At 47.9% G+C, this 13,338-nt stretch overlaps 1 protein-coding gene across 1 annotated transcript in view; it reads left to right on the top strand.

Annotated features, from left to right (window-relative positions):
* The first annotated feature begins 8,597 nt into the window (after positions 1-8,597).
* LNX1 (ligand of numb-protein X 1) overlaps positions 8,598-13,338 on the top strand; it is a 107,808-nt gene continuing 103,067 nt past the window's right edge. The window contains exons 1-3 of the mRNA XM_084759715.1: positions 8,598-8,661; positions 9,450-9,496; positions 10,186-10,303. The gene's annotated coding sequence lies outside the window, so the exon portion shown is untranslated. The remainder of the gene's footprint in view (positions 8,662-9,449; positions 9,497-10,185; positions 10,304-13,338) is intronic.

Below are 13,338 nucleotides of genomic sequence, written 5' to 3'. Positions count from 1 at the left end.
CCTGGCTTGACAAATTGCTTTTGTCAGCTCCTCTTGTTCCCCACTATCTACAAGAACCGTTCATATGATTAGAGGATGTAATAACAGGCCATCAGAAATAAGTTGTTTTCCATTTGAAAAACCAGCTCCAAATATTCTGGGCAATAGGATAGCCTAGGTCGGCAGGCGCAACAATTGTTCCAGCATAGCAGGAACCAATCAGAGCAGAGGTCAAGAGTAAAGGTGCGGTGCCTGCCACCCAACTCTGCTCACGACGTGCTGTCTAAATACTGTGACATTGTGGTGCTCCGCACTACAGAAACTGCATCAATCATTAGCAGCCTTGTGGCTCAGGGCATCATGTAACTTTATAATTTTATACCTGGAAAATCTTCTTACAGAAAAAGAAACAGGGACTTAAGAGATAATGAATCGGTTCAGTAAAAAAAAAAAAAAATTGTACATTCTTCTCTGGCTTTAAAAGTACTCTTAGTAGTTCCAAGCCTCCTATCGTCAACTCCCTTGGACTTCAAGTCTATTTATCTTGTCTTTAAATAGAGAGCTGTGACCTGCCCTGGGTCGCTATGACAGCCCAGGCACAGTTTCACCTAGCCTTGCCTGGCATTGGCGTTGGGCTGCATTCTGACAGCAGCCCCAGCCTTCCTCAGCCCTATTCCATGTCACTCTTCCTAGTCACACTCTTACATATTTAATCTCTGCTGGGCACCAGCTCCTCACAGGACTCAAGTTGAAGCCAGCATTTCCAGGTCAGGACCAGCAGGCTCACCCCCATAGTGTGAAATCACAGGCGGCTGAGGGCACTAGCTCCCTTTGGCTCCGTGGTCCTCACCGAAGACGGTAACTTCAGCCCTACTGCTTTGGGTATATACCACTGGGCCCTCGACTCTGCCTTTGAGTTTCTCACTCCTACTGTAGATTCCTAAGACTTCCTAATGAGGAACCGTGCCATTTTCTATGAAATCTCATGAGATTATTCCAATGCGGCACAGCCCTATGGACTCATATACCCCTGCCTCCAACCCAGCCCTGTTAATTCACATCAATTCATATGCAATGCACACTCTAGCCTACCCACCCCTTCCTGGCGCACACACTGTCCTATCTTCTCTGGGGTTAGTCTGTCTCCTGGATGCAACTTTGGAAATGGCTTCTTTTGTAAAATGTCTTCAGTGGCCGACTTGATGGAAGGCCCTTGTTTCTTGCCCAGAGATGTACACAAACTTCTGGTGGTTTGCACTTCAATGGTGCTAATAGAGATGACATGTCATTTGGGCATTTGAGGGTAGATGGCTTTAGGTTCTGCCAAGCAGATCATTTGTGTGAGAGGTCTGGGGACAGGGAGGAACCGTGGTGACCACCTGGAAGAGTGTGACTTTAGGCAGCTTCAGTCTGACATGCTGGTGACACTGACATGTGGGTCCTTTGCCCTAGTGAAGGCAAACCGGGGACATCATGGCTTTTTACATCTCCAGGAGGGTGATAGTACACTTGCTCCTCTTGGTACAAGTACTGTCTGCTCGGTCCCCAACCCAGTGATCAGAGGAAAATCCCCAGCATGTCATGTTGCTGCCACACTCATGCTGGGGCCACAGCTGCTGTGAGTGACAGGTGGGTGGATGGGAAACAGTGTTCCTCCAGGGACAGAGTTGGTCTCCCTGGCAGGTATTTTAGTGAAAGTCACACAGTATGGAGATGTGAGCATAATAGTAGCTCAATTTGTCAGCCTTCTACTTGTAGTCCATCTCTTTGGAAAAGGAAGAGAAGGCGAGTGAGAGGGTTACCTTGTTATCTTAGGAGGGGACACAGCTACTAGAGAAACCAGTCTGGCCAGCCAGGGCTGATGGCTGATCCTGATAGTGTCAAAGGCTTCAATTAAGGCATCACAAGCAGAGAACTGTGAGATAGGGGTGCGGGAGGCCTCTAAGTACCCAGACTGGCTAATAACATAGGCCCCAGCTTTTAACCCTTTATGCAGGTCATTGGGATGAGCTAAGTAGATTTGAACGAGACATACAAGGCTCTTCTCTGACATTTCCACATCCCAAGAGGAATGGATAGCTTCCTGCTCTCACCTGACATCTGGTCCCTGAATTACGGCTGAAGTCAGCGTTTCCAACTGAGGATAAATGGATTACGTAGGAATGGGGGACTTCAGAGAAGTGTCATGATGGCCCCCTATACTCTTATAAGGGACAAAGGACAGCGGCAGGAGAGTGACCATTGCTTGTTGGTAATCTGAACTCCGGATGGATGGATGGGTGAGAGGCACCAGAAGTGGACATGGGCAGGTCCTCCCTCCACGTCACCCAATTCCAAAACCTCAGGCTCCAAGGCTCTGTGGCTTTTGGTTCACCAGGAAGTCTAATCCTGTTGGCTCCAGCTACCTCACTGTGGATTAGTGACAGGTGCGCCTCGGGAATTCAGCCGTGAGAAGGTCCGAGGACATCAGACACTTGACCCAAATTCCCTGAGCAAATGAAAAGGAACGTCTTCACTCTGGGGATTGGAGAGAGGTCAAGTGAGCTTCACTGTTTTGGAGACCCTGTTGTTCAGGATTTGGCCAAGGCTGTCTCTCCGTTGGTGGTGAGTACTTTTTGTGGTGACCCTCTTTCTTAGTCTTTGACTTAGAAGGTGCAGAGGGACGGCTCAGCTCGTTGGCAATGATCCCTGTTCTAGAGGCCCTGCCCTTTGCTGGATGGAAGTGAAAGTTCACTGGGAAGGAAACACCTTCCCCCGCCTAGGAATTTGGCTTCTGGGGACTTTACACACCCCACTTGGCCAGCATGACAATTCTTCTCTTGCTTTTGCTCTTTCCACTATATTCCGCCAGCAGGACTTGTTTGTCCTTAGGTCACTTGGTGTCACTGACGACTATGAATTTTAAACTCCCTTGGGAAAAGAGTTTTTTGTTTTGTTTTGTTTTGTTTTAAGAATTTGGTCCCCTAAGTCTAAAGTCAATTCACAGAGAGCACCAAGCCAGCAAGCCCAGGAAGGGTTGAGGCAAATAATAATTCGTTCTTTTCTATTGAGGACTGCCCATACACAAGTACAATCTAGAGACTTGTAAGTTATGAAATGCTTTAGAAGCTGATGTTTAAAGTAGGATTTTTTCCAAAAGGCCTACTAAGCTGCCAATACCGCCTTAAAGGAATTGAAATTCATCTCAGTGTCTACAGATGTTACCATCGTTGGCAGGACCCAGATCTTTCCCACGTTCTCACCTGGGTACCAGCCAGCCCTAACTGTGGCTCTGAGACAGAGGCTGTAATGGAGACATGGACGGTTTTTCTGTCCACTTAGAAATCCTCTTCTCACACTAGGGCAGAGGAAAAAGCTATATAAAAGGCTTAGGTCATCTGGTCACACACACACACACACACACACTGGACCAACATAAGATGGCTGGGCTCTGAGGTTATCGTGGGAACGTCAGCATTCTGGGGCCAGCTTTGCTAATTCATTGCAGAGAACTTGAAGACTTTAAAGGAGCTCAAGCCTCCTTCTCTTGGGTAACTGCATCAATAGCATTTTTATTTAGGGCAATTGCTACATTGTACTTTGTTTTAACTCTGATCTCCCACTGGCTTTAAATACATAAAAGTTAGGGACTCTTCTCTTAGACTCTGGCTGTTCTGTGGAAAGTACTCAGTCAGTGTGTCACATAGGTGAGGGGTGAATGGAGAGTAAATGCTTAGATTGCCATCTGCTGTTGTGAAAACTAAATGTGGTACCCAACTCCCCAAAGCTTGTGGGCAAAGGAAGGGTTGGCTCGAGATTCAGCTCAGCAACATGTACTCTCTTCATCTCTTCCTCTTCTTTTCAGACTCTGTGCTAATCCCTGGGCCTATGGGAAAAGCCTCATTCTGTGCTTCACCATCTTTAGAGACGACCATTTTAAAAAAACCACACACGCTAAAGTGCTCAAGTAGAGCTTGTAGAGGGCACAGACAACTATCTGCTTGGGGAAGTCAGAAAAGGTTCCGTGGGAAAAGAAGTGTCTCAGGGTTTCCCAGAGCAATGCTCCAGGTAGCCAGCAATGGAGCAGTGGTCTGTCTGTAACCAGCCGGGCGTGTTGGACAAGTTGCTTTCTGCTCAGGCTTTGTGTTTGCATGTCAAGCACAGATAGCATACAGCGTCTGCCGGGGCTCAGTACAGTGTCGTGGGTGCATCATGTGGATGCAGGCAGTGGAAAGGAAACAGTCAGGATGGCAAGCACTGACAGGAGCCTAGACAAAACAAGAGAGACAGGTTGTTATGGGAACCACAATCAGGTTTTGGCCTGCATTAAGGACACCCTATCGAACAATGACCCTCTTTGCCACTAGTGTTCAGGAAAATAAGAAAATTTTAAGTCGTTATAGAAGCAGATGTGTCAGTCTTGAAATGATAAGAGACTGAAATGGAGGCTAAACGTAGGATTGGGAAGACAGCTCTAGAAGGCACCCAGCTGGGGGAGACTTGGGTATGGCATATTCACAAACAGAAAAAAAAAAAAAGCAACAAATAAACAAACAAACAAAAACCTGGGGCATGGAGCAACCCAGGAGAACTTGGGCTCCATCCAAGACAGAGGACGAGCAGATCTGAGCCTACCCCCTGCTCTTTCCCAGGTGACCATTCCAAGACTCCCAGGGCAGAGTGAGAAAAAGATGGGACATGGTTGGGTAAAAATGTGCTTTGGGAAACCCTTTCCCTGGGGTAACAAGGCCATGAGCAAGCCTGCTCCCATCTAACACGGGGCAGCAAGCAGCTGCTGTTCTATGTGTAGAAAGGGCTGAGAGGTGGGACACGTTTGGCATACAGGCTGATGATGAGATCCAAGGGGTGAGCCTGAGAACGGAGGTCAATGCCGTTGCCATTACAGCAACCACGCCCACCACTAGACATTGCTCGGGAACGGCTCACATGGTTTATGCAAGGATGAGATGATGTAACCATGGAGATCTGGTTATCATAAACTTTACACTTGGGACAACTGCAAAGAAAGCAAGGACATGGCCGCTGCTTTCCTTTTGGTAAATAAGAGAGCACTGGCTTCAATCCGCATAGTGGACCTCACAAAATGTGCATCCTCATCAATAATTGAGGTACTTCTCTCTCCCACAGAGGCCAAGTGAACCAGGAAATGTGTGTCTCCTATGATGCGCACGGGGTGCCTAGTGGAACAGGCAGCCCATGGCTGAGTGGAGAGAGGTGTGCTCTCTCCCACATAACAGAGCCAGGAAGTCTTGATTGATACCAAGAACTGCCCTGTGGAGACCCGCTTGCACATATCGTGCTAAGCACTGTACTTAGCTAATGAAAGGCTTGGAGCTAAGCTAGTAAAAAAAAAAAAAAAACAAAACAAAAAACAAAACCAAGGCCCATGTGATGCAATGTATACACAGCAATCTCATCTAATAATGCAGAATAACTTCAGAAATGATGTAGCTGAGGCTTTTTCTAGAGACGACTTTATTAAAGTCAGATGAAATCTGTTCCCTATTGTGGCATTTGGCCACCTTAGAAAGCCCCACAAATATGCTGGGGGTAAAAGAAGGATGCGAATGCGGGGCAGAGTCATTCTTCTGAGTCAGAGAGGAAAGCTTTAGCCATAGGCTCGTTGCCACAGAGAAGCCTTGAGAATGCCAGCCTGCCTCGTGGGCCCACCCCCTCTCCTGCCTCCATGGCTCTGTCAAGACATATAAGAGTTCAGACGAATTGCAAAGCCCACGTGAGCTGGCCGAGTAACTGGGAAAGGCTCAGCCTTGAATCCTCTGAGCTCCCTAATGCTTCCCACCTGCGTTTGCAGAAGTTTCCTGCATCTGGCCACAGCAGAAGAGGCCAGCTCCCAAAGAGGAGGAAGGCTATAGAGGAGTAGCTGAGCACCGAGAACATCGATTCGTACTGCTGCCCTGCCACACACACACACAGCCTGTCACTCCTGTCTCCGGCCCTGTGAGTTGCCCTTGCCACCAGCTCTCCTTCCGGGTCCAATTCATCTTCCTTTTGTCAGTGAAGCTTTCCCAGAAGCCTTGGCAACATCAACCACCCCTTGCTCCCTCTGGCTGTCAACGTAGGGCTAGAAATGATTTGTTCTTGAGAGAGGATGGTTAGCATTGACTGCTAGTGTACCTGGAGGTTCCAAGCTGTTGCTAAAATTTCCTCACTTAGGAAGGTGTAAATAAAGCCTACCCTCCTCCTAAGGTCACAATGGTAAACTGAGGTATGGTTCACCACACTTCGCTCTGGAACCAATGAGTTTATTAGGCTTTACTCACAGTGTAGTGGGGGTTATGGGCAGAGTGTGGGTGACCTTAATGCAGCCACATTAGAGGGTCTACCAGCATGGATGAGGTCTTCCCAATGGGCCAATAGGTGGGACTCCCCCCTCCCTAGACCTTCCAGCCTATGTATTTCTAGCCCCTCCCTGATCTCATGCAATTGGAGCATAATTGCATACAACTGGATGGGAGGGGGTTCGCACTCTGGAGAATCCCCTACCTCAATTCCTATGAGAGAACGTCAGTCAACAAGCCAAGCTGTGGTGACAAACCACACAGCTGAATGCATAGAGATGGTGGCATTCTGTGATGGCAGTCCTGTTTGACACAGGGTTAGCTCCGAGCTCCAGCGCACCTTAACTTTTAACAATGACAGTGGCCATGGTTTCGGTATGTGTGTGTATGTGGCAGGCTGGCTGCAGGGAAGCAGCGTGTGTCTACTCTCTGTTGCCTCTGGTCTAAACCACTCAAATGTACTTTTACGTTATGTCATTTTATTCAACTGTAGGCAGATCATATTAGGCTCTCGAACAGACTGCTGATAGAAATGACCATGGGAGATGCTATAGGGAGTCATTTGTCTTTCTCAAGCGGCCTCTCAAGCTCTCCTTTATTCTTGGGTTTGATTCGATAGGTCTCCAAAAGGCAAGTCCAAGAGCATCCTCAGAAGTGGTGTGATTTCCTATGCCTTTTATATATCCATATCCATATATCCATATCCATATCCATGTGCTTACATAAGAATATATGCTTTACACCTGTATGTTTTGTGTATAAACCAGGCTGCTAACTAATTCACATCTGCAGTTCTTTCTCAGCCCACACTCTTGTTTCAACCAGGCTCTTGCTTTAGAATAATGCCTGATGTAAGAAGCTGAGGGCAGCCCTTCGTGGTGGAACATGGCTGGAACCCCAGCGCTTGGGAATTGAAAGCTGGAGAATCAACAGTTCAAGGTCAGCCTGGGCTACACAAGATGCTGTCTCAAAAGGTGGAGGGGGGGCAGGCAGGGCAGGACTGGGAGTGTAACTCAGTTGTACAAGGCTTGCCTCTCATTCCGGAAGCCCTGGGTTCGAACATCAATACTGAATAAAACCAGAGGCGGAGGCTCACACCTGTAACCCCAGAACTCAGCAGGTGGAGGCAAAAGGATCCAAAGTCAAGGTCATCCTCATACACATGGGGAGTTTGAGACCAGACTGGCTAGAGACTCTGTCGAGAGGGAGAGTGGGGAATGGGGAGATGGGAGAGGGAAACAGAGAAACACCCCCCCCCCCACACACACACAGAGAGAGAGAGAGAGAGAGAGAGAGAGAGAGAGAGAGAGAGACAGACAGACAGACAGACAGACAGACAGACAGACACAGACACAGACACAGACACAGACAGACTGTGAGACAGAGACAGAGAGACAGAGACAGACAGACAGACAGACAGACAGACAGACACAGACAGACAGACAGAGAGAGACAAAGAAATTCACATTTAGGACCTCACCCAGAGAGCTTACAATTAGAATCTGATTTCTTTTCACGGCTTAGGAAAGGCCTTGGTGACAAACTGCTCTGGTTCTGCCACTTGCAGCGTGAACCAACTCTCCGCTTCTCTCCTCCCTGTTTTCCTGACCTGGCCTGTGTTCCTGAAAATGGCACTAGGAGCTGACACAAGGGGTTGTGGGATAAAGTTCTTGGGAGAGTTAAGCAGCCATGGCAAACACTTTGGTGATCATTTTCCATTTTTTCCTCCGGCACCTTAGAATCCAAGGCTTTGCCCAAACAGGACAGCAGTCCAAACGGGACAATGGAGTCTGTATTGAACTGATCGTTAACCTTTAAAGACCATGCTGCATTCAGCAGCGTAGAGAAGCTCTTCACTTGCCTTGGCTGGCCGTATGGAACAGCCAGGCGTTTCTTTTTTCTTATACGTGGCACCTGAGCTTTGGCTCCACTCCGAGTTTAAAGCTAATCCACTTTTTCTTTCCCTTCTTTCCTCCATTCTTCTCTTTCTTTCATGGGGCTATATGTGTGGAGGGCTGTGTGTTTGTGGATAGAGCAAGGTAACCTCTCACAAGTCTAGAGGCCTTCAGCGAAGTTCTATATGCGTTCGTTTTATTGCACATTTTATGCAAATGTATTTTTCCTGCAACCAAGCCCGGGCCTCCAGTGCCAGGAACTCTTAACTGCTTTACCTGGTCAGAGCCAAACCCCTTGGGCAAGGTGAGACCTGACTGACAACACACGGAGGGCGGGCCTCAACGAGGGGCGTGGCTTTCTGTCTGATTCAACGCCAGTAGCCTAGTCTCCTCCCATCCCAAGTGATAGATACCCAGTCTCAGGAAAGAGAAGCCTTTGTTTTAGTGGGCTAATATTACCCTTCCTGCGAAAAAGCCGCCTGTGAAAGGTTTGGCTGCCTTCATTTATTCCCCCTGTTCGGATTGTTTTGTTTTTACTAATACAGGCCACCCCTCCCTTAGTTTCTATTGGGTAACGTCGTGAAAAGTTGCTTTTGTGTGTGTTTTTAAGCTTCCCACCTGGGTCCCAAGTGGGAGAGGCAGTTTAGGCCTGTCCGGGGGTGAGCCAGTCTTTTGAAGTTGCCTCCTGCGCTAGATTCATCTTCCGTCTCCGCCCCTCCCCATTTGCCTTACAAGGTGATTAGGAACCACCAACGGGGACACTAGGGGGGGGGGATTGGGTGCCTCTCTCTATTTATTTCTCCAACATTGCCCCTCAGCCCAGCCCACAAACCTCTGCTAAGCTGTGAGGTGGTAGACCAGGTGAAGCCGTAGGGGCGTGGTCAGAAGGAGTAGGAGGGTTTTCAGCTGGTGTTTTCCTTAAGGGACAAAAGTCGGCCTGAACCAACCCAGGAGCGAGAACACCCCGGTGAATAAATTGGGGAGAGAGGTTTGGCTGCGAGCCACGGGCATTCACAGCAATTCAACGTGCTGACAGGAGCTGTTTGGTGCGCTGGGCACAAGATGCCACAGGCCTTAACCAGCAGGCAAGATGCCTCACAGCTGCCTCTCTTTCCTGTTGGAAAAGCTGAAGCAGCCGTGACTTGTCCAGGGTCACACACCAAACTTGGGACCAAAATAACTCTGACTCTGTTTCCCTACTCTCCCAGCAGACAACATCCCCTTAGTGAGGCGCTATCATTCCAACCTGAATCACTTAAAGTGTTCCTAATTGCAGGCCTCTGGTGAGCTGTAACCACCATGTGACAAGCCGACCCAACCGAGGTAGGAATGACCGAAGTTTTATCAGTGCCTGAGTATAATACTATTACAATGCTGGGGGCGGGGCGGGGGTGTGTGTGTGAGGGGTTTTGGCAAATGATGCTGACAGGCGTCAAATTTAGATTTTTTTTTTAAGAAGTAGCCGTGTAACGTCACCGCTAGTTTGTTATAATATTGGAACAGAAAAACACTAGGGACTAAAATGGATGAGATTCAGGAAGGCATTTGGGGGGACAAATCGCAGATATTGCTGAGTCTTCACAACCTTTTTCTTTTTACCGCTTCAAAAATCACCGTCTTGGTTTAGTGTTTAAACTTCCCTATAAATGATGACATTGGCTGTGTGGGCTTGTGAGGGCAGGGGAAACAATCAGGCATACAAAATCGGCCTGAGGGAGAAAAAGAGCGGCTTGGGAAACAACAATCAGGCATATGCATTCAGATCTGTACACGGGGCTGGACACGTGTTACGCTCAGGAAGGAAAGTAAATTCCATCCAGCAAATTGTTCTAACTGATTCATTTGTCCTCTGAGAGACGTCACCTACCTGCTCCCCAGGTACTCAGGTAATTGACAGGGGGGAGGGCGGGGCTTCCTGGGTTGTTTTAGTAGTCCCTGAGGTCGCAGCCACACTTCCGTGATGTCACACGTTTCCTGCTCTGAACCAACCAATGCCCTCCTCCTTCCTCCAGCCACCTGTACACCGAAGTTGAGCCTGGTCACAGCTCAGGCGGCCCTGGAAGCTCCTGGAGCAAGCATGAAAACTGGCCGGTCACTGCTGTTTTGAAAGACCCAAATATCTTCGAACAGGTGAGCAGGAACTTCCAAGTCTCCACTCTTGGCCTTTAGACGAATGAATCTGTAGGGCTCTGAACTAGAAATTTGAATGAAAAAAGCGCTCACTGAACAACTTAGTGCAGAGAAACTGCCTTGAGCGGAAAGGAGTCTGCATCGCCAGCGTTGTCTCTGGCCAGATCTTTAATCGTTTTTGTTTCCTAATTATTAATCCAGCCTTTTGATTGTGACGCTGATTTGATTCTTTTTCAAACCCTGGAGAAAAGTGAAGTGAGATGGTTTTTGAAGCTTAGTTCAAATGTGCAGACCAGTTCAGCCTGTTTTGTGTGGTTGGGGGGAGGGTTGCTGGGGACAGTCACAAAATTCCGATTGTCTCAACCCCAACACCCCCCTCCCCCGCCCGCTTTCTGCAGTCATGGTATCAGAAGCAATTTTGATTCAAAGCTGTAATAGTTAGGTTTTGTTGTTGTTTTCAATATAAAGTCAGTCTTAAAGCTGGTGAACTTTGGCCCCCCTATTTTTAAGCCTTCTTTTCTCGTCTCCCTCCTCTCTCCCTCTCTCTTCCTCACCTCCCCCCATCCCCCCCCCCCCCCCAAAAAAAACCCTGCAGTTTCCTTTGCTTGTGGAAAACATTTAGCAGTCTTGATTAGAACTGTGTTTACCTTCAGGCCAGATAGGCTGCCTGCTGACCTTTAGCTAAAGTAAAGATTACCCCTCCAAGGCCACAAGAATGCAGTGTGAGGCTTGGGTTTTAAATTGTTGAAACTCTTTTGTTGTTTCTATCTCGACCTGACTTTTAAAGTAATTTTACTGCAAGGGCCCATTCTTGTTTTCTTAATTCTGACCACACAACCTGCTCTCAGTGGCCCCCAAGAGCCACACTCTACCAGATACAATTATTAACAAGAGGAGTGGAACCGCTTCCCAGGCAGTCTTCCTACCAAATTAGCTGGGAGACTCCAGGAAAGAAAGAAATGAGTGAGGCCTTTCCTCCTAGATGCCTTCATTGCTTCGTTTTATATTCGTCCAGTGGCTTTCCCTGGAGTTAAGCTAGCAGATGGGTTTGTAAGGAAGTCAGCTCCTAGACAATATGGTCATATGCAGCCTTCTAGAAATTAAAGGAACATGTCAATCTACCCAAGAGTATGAACTGAAACAGCCAAAAGTTATTTCTCTTAGACAGACAGTTGCCTGCTGAGAATCTGCCTTGCTCTAGTTGCCAGTTTCCCTCTGCCTCCCGGGAAGCTCATATTCTCTTCTCTACTTAACCTCTGTGCATATTACTTTCTTCTAAGCCCAAGTATTTGCAGAGTGACTGCTGCTTATGCCTTAATAACGGTCTCAGTTGGTTCTGAGGCCCGTGAGCAGGGTACGGACAAAGGTTCGCCATAGCCTGGATTTTGTAGGTATAAATTCGTGTTTGATGTTCCACACCTCTGCAAGTTTTCACCCCCTCTTGTTCACCTGGCTGATTAGCTGCTTTTATGGCAAAGGACTTAAGATTATGATTAAACAGCAAACCATTTCATCATCGTCTCTGACTGCTTAGAAAAATAACGCTGTAGAGCTTATTGTCCCCAATACCAAAAAAAAAAAAAAAAAAAGGACAAAAAAAAAAAAACTGATGGGGCAGGAACCAGAGTCAAAGTGTCTAGTTATGGGGGCAGCCTGTAGGACAACTTGCACGTGTGTGCCTGAGAAGTTATCGGTGACAACGGCATTAGTTCAGGTATATACAGTGTATGATGGGAACTTGTATATCCTTTAGCAAATTACTGACCTCTGGACTGCTGTCTCTCCCTAGGTAGGATAAGAGAAAAGGACTATGTACTATAATGTGTTTCTCTGAGCATAGGTGGAGCTTGGAGTAAGGAGTGCCTGGTCCTGAGATAGGGACAAATAAAAGCCAGGTCCATCTCTGCTGGAGGAATTTTCCTGGGAGCTTAGAGGCCTTGCGTGAGCCTCTCTAAGTCTCCTGTGGCTGCAGTTGTTCAGAACCCCGCCCTTATTATTGTAATTAATTGGTAGTAATTAACCCCACCAGTTAACAGTTTGGGGAAACAGAACAGTTCCAGAGGGAGGAGAAGGAACGCACTGCCGTTTACTGAGCTAGGCAGTGCATGTCTGCCAGCCCCCACCTCCTCTACCCCCCCTCCCGCAGGCAAAGCAAATTCTGTGGTGGTCGTTCCTTCCAGTTCCTTCCATCCGTCCCCAGCTCAAGAATCTCTTGAAACATCCACAAAGTAAGTGTGAGTGCTTGTGGGCTTTTTAGTAGATTGTCACTGGTGTAATCTGACTTGGCAGGGAGCCTAGTCTGTTTCCAATCATGGTACCACCCATCACCACCACCCGGAGTGGCCTTGGATACTTGGTCACCTCTAATCTTGTAGATAAACATCCTCTAACCTCAGACTCCAGGAGCGGCTTGGCCAGGCCACTGTGAGAGGCGACAGATAATTTGCAACCTGTACCATTCTGTGGAAGGAAGTCTCCATGGGTCCTGTGGATACAATCTGCCCACTTCAGTAGAACATACTGCGCCCTTCAATGATAGGGAATCATTGCATCAGAGCAGATGTGTCCCCCAGACCCTGGTATAACTCTGGTCCCCACCTTGGTATAACACACATTTGTACATTCAAGAGCAAGGGTGAACTGAGGATTCTAATCTTAAACATACTACAGCTTGCTGAGGAGACCTCTATAAGAAAAACCTCAAGCTCCTTGTCTATCACTTTCCTGCCCCCCCCAGCCCCCCCCACAAGGATGAACCCCTGAATCTTACAGTAAAACCTATAGCAGCTCTTTGCCTAAATGCTTGGGTCAGAGTCGCAGGAGGGGTGGGCAACGCCTCACCCGGGGCTTGGTGGTCTTATTCATTTAATTCCAGGTGAAGTGGTGCTGCCATCCTAGACTAGGGATCTTTGGCATCAGACTGCCTGGGCTCTAAGCCCAGTTCTGTCATGTGCTTTCGTTATGCCCCAGACAGGCTTTTTAACCTGTTTGAAAGGACCCTGGCATCAAGTAAGCTAGTACTCGTGTGTTTTTTC

Source organism: Acomys minous (genome assembly GCF_964271855.1).
Source record: "Acomys minous genome assembly, chromosome: 15".
Classification (NCBI taxonomy): domain Eukaryota; kingdom Metazoa; phylum Chordata; class Mammalia; order Rodentia; family Muridae; genus Acomys; species Acomys minous.
This window is presented reverse-complemented; position numbering and strand designations above follow the sequence as displayed.